Here is an 8,664-nt window from a genome sequence, read left to right as displayed (position 1 = left end):
TAACCTCTTTAACATGTATAGGACTGCTTGCCATCTGGGGGAGGGGGTGGAGGAAGGGAAGGGAAAAATCGGAACAGAAGTGAGTGCAAGGGGCAATGTTGTAAAAAATTACCCTGGCATGGGTTCTGGCAATAAAAAGTTATTAAAAAAAAGTCATTATAATTCAGCATAACTTGTCTTCCCAAAAGTAAATATATAGTGACATTACTAGTCAAACCTCTATTATTGAATCCCACTGTGAAGTGGTTTTTCCAGCCCTTTTATTTTGCCATGAAGTTTCTACCCTATAAAATCATCACACAACTCCTGGAGCAAGCAATTAAAAAAAAGGAGAGTTCTGTGACTAAATAACTACTTTAATAAGGTGTGGTAATGGCTAGGCCAGGAAACCACAGAGGGTAAAGGTATAGTGATTTTTTGAGAATATTTTTGAAAAGTTTATGAATTTTTAATATTTGTGAAAGATGTAGTTATTTTTCTCCTATTCTTCATCTCCTGATTATCAGACCTATTTACTGACCAAGTTGAGGCTGAGCCATTTCTAGATTTCTGGCCCTGCAGGAACATAGAGGCAAGACAGAAGAGCTGTGCTTTCTGATCTCAGTGGAAGAGAAGAGAAGGAGGGTAGAGATTACAGAGCCAAATGTGCCTGCTCTTCTGGCCTCCAGATAAAAGGAAAGGGTTATAGCCAGGCCAAGAATCTGTGTTCTCCTAATTTATTAGATAGGAAGAGAGCAAAGTAAAAATACTGATAGCACAGATTGCTTAAACAAAAGAAAGAAACTAAGTTTGAGGAAAAAATCCCAGGAGACATTGTATTGATCTACTTCTATTTTTTTGGTCAAGTCAGGTTACATGTTAGGACCAAAGATTTAGAGCTGGAAGAGACCATCCACTTCTCCTAAGATCTTTTTTTTTTAAATAGATTAAGTAAATCAAGGTAAAGAGAAGCTGAGTGACTTGCCCAATTTCACATATTGTAGGTATCACCTATGAGCAAGGAATTGAACCTAGTCCACTGATGCCAAATAATCTAGCACACTTTCACCATTCTGCCTCCCTTAGCTAGGAATCATTTTTCAGCTCCTCTCGGAGCATGAAGAAGTACTTTATCTTCGATATTTCAAGCTCTTCAGATCCAAAAGACCAATGGAAGTGGTGTCTCTTTTCCAAAGAAGGAGTTTTGAATCGAGGGGGTCCTGATTCATCAATAAACAGAAAACCATGTCTATGTAACTCACTGAGGGCCACGATTTTGAATCAAAGACATCCTAGTCTATGTATAATGAAAAACCACCCCTTCAAATTGTGACTCACTATGAATCATATATATACACATATATATATAATATATATATGTATATATAATTACATATATATGTAGCAAATATTCTTTTCTGATAACATTTATACAAATTATATTCCACAATCTTTAAATGTTAATTTTAGCCTCTCCTTTTCCTCACCTGAGCTTCAGAATTTAAGTTTTGGGGTCAGAGTCTATTTCAGATAAGCCTGAGATGAAGAATTCCTTCACAGGACTCTATTTTGCCTTCCTTTGAGGTACACAGTCACGGTGTAAGATCAGAGATGACACCATCTAGGAACTGCTGGCTGAAAGACTTTTCTAGGCTACTATAGAGTTCTAAAAATTTGCATTTCACCCAACTAGTTAGTATGGCTGTAAAACACTTTGGTTTAAGAAACCAAAAAATAGGAACATGCCAATTATATAAAATGTCTAGTCCTCTAATATATTCATAGTTAAGTGAGACCACCAAGGGATATATTTGGGTGCTCACTACTATGTTGTGGCAGATTTTCACAATCATTTCCTTGGTTACTTTCTGGTAAGAAGAAAGTTCCAATAAGGCTATAATGCAATCATTCAAGAACATGGTCATCAATTCTGATGAGAGAGGGTCAAAAGAATATTCCTTGTTTCACTAGACACCAGATTTTAATCAGGGCTTTTCTGTGAACTGACAATGTCTTCTATTCCACTGTAATTTCCTTCTTGGAAGCTTATGGAAATTCCTTTAAGAGTGAGTTATCTTTTTTATCTTTGGATCTCATTTTGTACATAATTTCTCTCATCCTGCATTTATTTTAGCTGGCCACCATTTAATCCTATATGTATTTGCTATGTTAATTATCTTTTTTCTTCCCAATAAAATTATAGATACGTAAGCAGTCATTTCCCTCCTGATGTATCAGTTCTCTAGGTATTAATTTATTGTGTCATTAACTTATATGCCTCCAACCCTTCTCATTTAGCATAGTTCTATCCCTTTGTACTTTCTGTGGTTTGCTTAGAGAAATGAGCAACAATAACTCTAAAGCAAAGTTTCTGGACCCTTTAACTTTATTTTGTTTCATATTCATGGAAAACTGGGTAGGAAAATTGTCTTGATTTTCCAAAGTGCCATGCTGCTAGGAACAATGGGCAAATAACTTTTCACACAGGGAGAGACAGGCTAGAAGCCTGTTGTTGACTTGTCTGGTGTTGGAAAATTATTACAAAATTAGGCTCAGTTTACCCAAAATTATACTCCTCAAGCAGCATTGTTAAGATATGTATTTTCAGGTTTGGGCTGATAGTCTTTATTAGTCCAAGCCAAAGAATTCCTGCATAGGAATCCAGCCTGTCTAATCTAAAAATGCAGACAGTTTTGGATCAGTCAAGATTCAAGATTAGTAACTGTTGACTGAATGATTTCACTGAGCCACCATGGGACTAAGTTTTTAACATTTTCTTGGACACTGTGGCAATACCCATTTAATCCTTTAAAACACTGTAGTTTAACCATAGTTCTACCTACTCTTGAAAAATATATTTATTGAAAAATATATTCATATTTGCCTTAACTCAAGTTCTGGTCAATTAAGAAGAGGAGAAAGATAAATGGAGAGGAGAAATGCCTAGGTGAAATTCCTTCACTGGTCAAATTTAATATTTGTCTATTATAAGCTTCATAGCAACTGGATGTGTCATAAGTGTTGAGTATAATGTAAGTCCAGATAGTCTACACCCATGTAGCTATACATTTATCAGAGGCATCAGATAAGTACATTACTGACACATTATTAAGACCAGCATACTTGATTCGGACCTCATCTAATTTAAGACAGAGCAGTTGTTGGTAGGGGTGATTAATGGTGGTAATTGCTTGGATGGAATTCCCCTATCAGATAAATTGAGCACTGGGATGCTGCAAGCATCTTGCGAATGAAATAAATGTGATAAATCTTGAATTAAACAAAAAATTTAGGTATAGGATGCATCCATTCACATCTCCATTGGGGATTCTGGGGAAGGAAAATGATCAATATCCCTTGCTACTTCAGCACAAACTGACTAACAGTTTCTTCTATTAAGGATGAATGTCTGTTCTCAAAACATTACCAAATCTAATCAATACTTAAATTATGACTTTTACTGGCCTTGGTACCTATCATTGATAACTTTGAACAGAAATTTATTTTTTCTATGAGGTATACCCAGACATTGTGGCTACATAGTGAACTCGCCTTTCCTAATCAAGCATTTTGAGTTGTCCACAACAAAGATATTAGTTGGCTGTATCACATCTCCTTTCATCCAGCAAGAAGAGGTAGTGATAAATTGAAGAATTAGGACTTTGTCTGATGATCTTTACCTTCCTTGTAGCCCAGGTTATATACTCAGTGGAGGAAATTAGCTAAATAGCTCATCACTTATAACATCAGTGACCATGTAGTGTGAGAGAATGGATGCAGATCCAAGCAAGAAGAGTGCTGGAGAGAGTTAAAACGATTTAGTCAGGATCTTTGCTTGCTTTTGAAAATAAAACAACTACCAGAAACTGTCACACTCCTTTGAGGTTCCCACTTATTTGGGGATGGAGCGGGAGAACTCTAAGACCCAGAGAGATTCACAGATGAGGGAGCCAAGTTTACCAACCAACGTGAGGTCAACCTTCAGTCTGGGAGCAGTTATTCAATACAAACTGAGAAGTTTTAGAATGATTCTTTAAGATTTAATGCCTCATATAAGTGGCAGGAATATTCTCCCAACTGAGGTCCTTACTTGGTTAGGGAAGGAGAGCATCTGGGTTCAGAAATACACAGATGATTAATTGGACATTTGCATAGTACTCCTAGAAAGTTTTAAGATCTCATTTATCAGGGATTCTGTGTTTTATAGTATGGAAACAACTATTGAATAAAAGTTTTAATTTAACATGTGACCAGAAGGGTTATACTCACAATTAAAAATGCTCTTTTGTGGAAGTCCACATGGAAGAAAATTCATATTACAGGTAGTGCAAGATTTAGAATCCCTGAACAGTTGATACTTTCATGACTATCTTAGATTAGCCAAAATGGTTCCAGACAGCAGAATTCAAAGGGAAGGTTATTGTAGGCAATGTAAAACAGTTTGGGGAATTCTGGGATTGGTTTGTGAATGTTCTTCTAAACTGAATGGAAACACTTCTCCTGTATGTGCAAAAGCATAGCACTTATCTCACAAAAAGATCTATAGACACTCAGTTCTAGGGGAAATAAAGGGAGGGGAAGTTTTGAGATTATAAAAGTTCTAATAGATTTTGTTAAGAATTCTGGCAAAACATTGTCCCAAAGAGGATTAGGACTCATAGTGCCAAATCTCTTATATCCCCTTTCTGGAGTTTGCCTTTGAACAATGAAAAGTGATATATCATGGGCTTCCTAAATCCCTCACCAACACCTTGAGGAAGTTTGATAATGGCAATTATTTGAAGGCCACCCTGACAAATAAGACCTTAGCATCTTAACTCTAGATGCTTCAGGAAGGGTGAAAGTCCAACTCATACACTCATCCTCACACTGGAAACAGGACTGGGGGCAAACAACTACACCTGGTAATTGTGTAGATGAATAAAAATAATATATTGACATGAGGGAAGCTTAGTCCCAGTAGCCAAGATGGGCTTATTCACAAAATGCTACTTATTCACAGTGAACAATAACTAGAAATAAAGTGATGATTCTTGGTTCAGAGAGAGTCAAAGAATAACACTATTAATATCTCCTGTACAAGAAGATAGTTATACAATTTGTCACTGGACCTATCTATTGGTGAAGTTGTTATCTCCTGCTCCTGCCTGGGGTTGGAGAGTTTCCCATATGTGTTGTCAACTCTGAATACAGAAAAAAGACTGAGTGACATCATTAGTATGACTTTTCTTGACTTTTCTACTCAATATATGTTTTCTTTGAAGACACCTCCACTTGCCTATCAATAATATAGAGTAGCTCCTCTAGTCAGAAGCAGAAACTAAAGGATCCTGAGCAATGAGACTGGTCCATATAGAGTTTTTGGTGAGTTTTTGGTCCATATAGAAATTTACTTTCCTTCTCTCCATTCTAGGATAATAATAATAATAGCTAGCATTTATACAGTACTTTAAGGTTTACAGATCATTTTTCATTGCTCCTTACTACAGCTGAGATAAATAGTATCATCTCATTTTACATATATGAAAGCTGAAGCTAAGAAAGATCAAATGACCTGCCCAGGATCATACAACTGGTCAATGTCTGAGGCAGGATTCAAACTCATGTCATCCTGATTCCAAGTCAGACAATCTATTCACTGTACTGCCTAAATGATAATGCAATAAATACTCTACTTGGACTTTCAGTGTATTTCTATGCCATGTTTTGGATTTTTTTGACAATTAATATATTAATACACTGTCATCCTTATTTTGAGAAGGATAAATGGATCATGTAAGAAACTATGCAATATAGGATGCTCAGTTTTCTGCACCTATTTATCAATAAAAAGGTAGAATGCTATAGAATGGTTAGACTGAACCATATCAGCTAATGGATGGCGGGGTAGTGGTAGAATGCACATAGTGACTGGTGGATGACTAATGAATATGCTCAAGCATCCTGACTTGTCTTTAGGCTTATATAGCCTACTTTTTATTGGTACTTACAGAGGTACCATGGATTTGTTTACTGCAGATGAATACACTTGTCAATCTTTGGATCCTTTTTTTCTACCTCTGCATAAAACTATATCACTCCTTTATAGTCATGGATTATCCAAATGATTGATCCACATCTAGACAGATTCAACTTCATTGGAACAGTTATAATATGTAGTTTAATTTCCCAGGGTCAAAAAAAAAAAGACTTGAGTTAGTATCAGTGAAGCTGAACACATGTGCCTTTTTGTAACCTTCCTATATGAGAATGTTAACTGAATAATATGTGTGAGATTACAATAAATCATATAGTTACATCAGTTAAGAAGAGTATGGCTGAATTATTCTTCCCTAGAATCTTGGATCCATGCATAGTAATACATTTTTGTTATATGGAAGAAGGGAAAAGCAATCTTTGCAACTCTTTTACTGGAGACTATACTAATATATGTATATATTTGGTTTTGCTAAAAAAGAGTTTACACTTTCTCAGTGCTTTTCCAAGTGGGGCTGTGTTTTTGTGTCAGTGGCATAAAAGAAGCAGAGTTTACTTTGTCCAGTAAGATATGGTTAGACTTTTCCCTAAAGATCAAAAGAGAGCAAGAGCCACAAGGTCTGCAGTCCAGAGTTATGAGTTGCTCCATGGATATAGGTTCCTTTACTCGTGTACTCATGTACACATTGCTAGGTTTCTGTATGATCCTTCACACATATATACACACATAGATTGTGAGCATTGGTGGGAGAGTATGATGCAAGCTTATATTTGGATTATGACACTTGATGAATCCTAAATGTTATGATTATTCTTGCTTTTGCTTTCTCATTTAGTAACATTTAAGAGATAACTGTGTCATTTTAATTGACATTGTGTAAAATATATAACATACCAGTGGAGACTCAGGAGCTATAGTGAAGACTATATATCCATTTTACTAAGTATTCACTAAGGCTGGAAGTCTTGCATAGAAAGTAAATTTAGTCAGTTCTGTGTGGCATAGAGCTTCAGAGTCAAAATGAACTTTTAAGATCATCTAAACCAAACTGTGGAAAAGGAAATAGGCCCAGATTGCTTAAGTTAGCAAATCTTGGACTAGGAATTAGGTTTTATGAATTTCAGTCTAGTGTCCTTTTTTTTTTTTTTTTTTAAAAAAGGATACATCATTTTGATGCAAGAGATACTTCATCTCAAATATCCCCAAAATAAAATATACTCGCTTACTACTAACATGTTATTTTCACTTTTATAATTTATTGTTAAGAGAAAAGAAGGAATTCTTTAACTTTTATATGATTCAACCATATACATTTTTTGTTTTCCTCTTAGTTTTCCCCTCACTTGAGGCCTCACTTGCCTCATTCATACTTTCTGAACCAGTATTTTCATATTCTGTATCACACTGATCCTCATAATGGTCTTATGAAGGATACAGGATCACATTTTATTAACTGTATTTTACTACTTAAGTCCCCAAATCAAGTAACTTGCCCAATGTCACACAGTAGTCAAATGATAACTATCCATTTTAAACTCTACTCTCCATACATATCCCCTCTAGATTCATTCTAAGTCAATTTGGTTTGAAATTAGTCACCTCTCAGTGAGATTCCTTTCTAATTAACCTCATTGCAAAATCTCTTACTCATTCATTCATTCATTTATTCAACAAACATTTGTTAAGCACTGGAAGACTGCTATGAACTGAGGAAAATATAAAACCAGACCCTCTGCCCTCATGGAGTTTATAGTCCAGTAGGGCACAAGATAAAAAGCTTCAAAACTATCATTATTTGACGCAATGCAATAGAAAACCACAAAACAATGAAGTGCGAGGTGAGGTCCCTTGGGTGAAGTAATGCCCCACCCACTCCCCTATAAGGGTCTATTACTTTTAGCATTACTGTACCATCTGACTTTTGTGAAGGCTTTAAAGTTTCCCAAATGGTCTATGCTAGCAGGATGCCAGAGGTGAGTCACTTCAAAAGCTCCAATAGATTTTCCTTTCTGCTATAAGCTGGTAGTCTTCATCCAGGTAACTTGTTGGCAAAGATATCTCTCTCTCCTCCAAATTTCCTCCCCAATCCCAAATTGCTTTACCCCTTCCCTCCAATCCTGGCCCTTTCCCTCAGATTCTGTCCTGGTCTCTTTTCCTCTTTGAGGAATCTCAGTATTTAGAAAAAAGACTGAATAGATTCTTCCAGGCCCATATCTGACCTTTGAGGGCAGAGTCAAACTTTTGGTTTCTTGTGCTCAGTCTTCTTAAAATTTTTTGAAAACGACATTTCCAGAACTGGCTATGCAGATGCATGTATGTAACATCCAATGAAAGTCTGAGCAGGTTTCTTATCTTAGGTACCTGGACTTTCTATATAAGGATATGGTTAGATGGAAGGATGGTTCCCTCAGTTTGTGCCTTAATTACCCCTGTAGGAAACCAATCATATCTTCTGGTGTAAAAACCTAGTCCTTTTCCCTGAATTTAGAGACTCTTGCTATTTATCTCCCCAACTTTCCTATGATAAATCTATCTCTTTTCTCCCCACTTCTCTCCCACCTTACTGAGGTGAGAGTTTGTCTGGGAAGCAAATTGTTGATACTTCCAATCAAGAATGGGACCCCTGCCAAAGCTACTGGAAATTTAAACCAGAAAAAATTGGGATGACCTAACTCTACTCGTATTTAATGGTAAGGGAGGAAGATCTA

The sequence above is a fragment of the Sarcophilus harrisii genome, chromosome 6 (assembly GCF_902635505.1).
Source record: "Sarcophilus harrisii chromosome 6, mSarHar1.11, whole genome shotgun sequence".
Classification (NCBI taxonomy): domain Eukaryota; kingdom Metazoa; phylum Chordata; class Mammalia; order Dasyuromorphia; family Dasyuridae; genus Sarcophilus; species Sarcophilus harrisii.
This window is presented reverse-complemented; position numbering follows the sequence as displayed.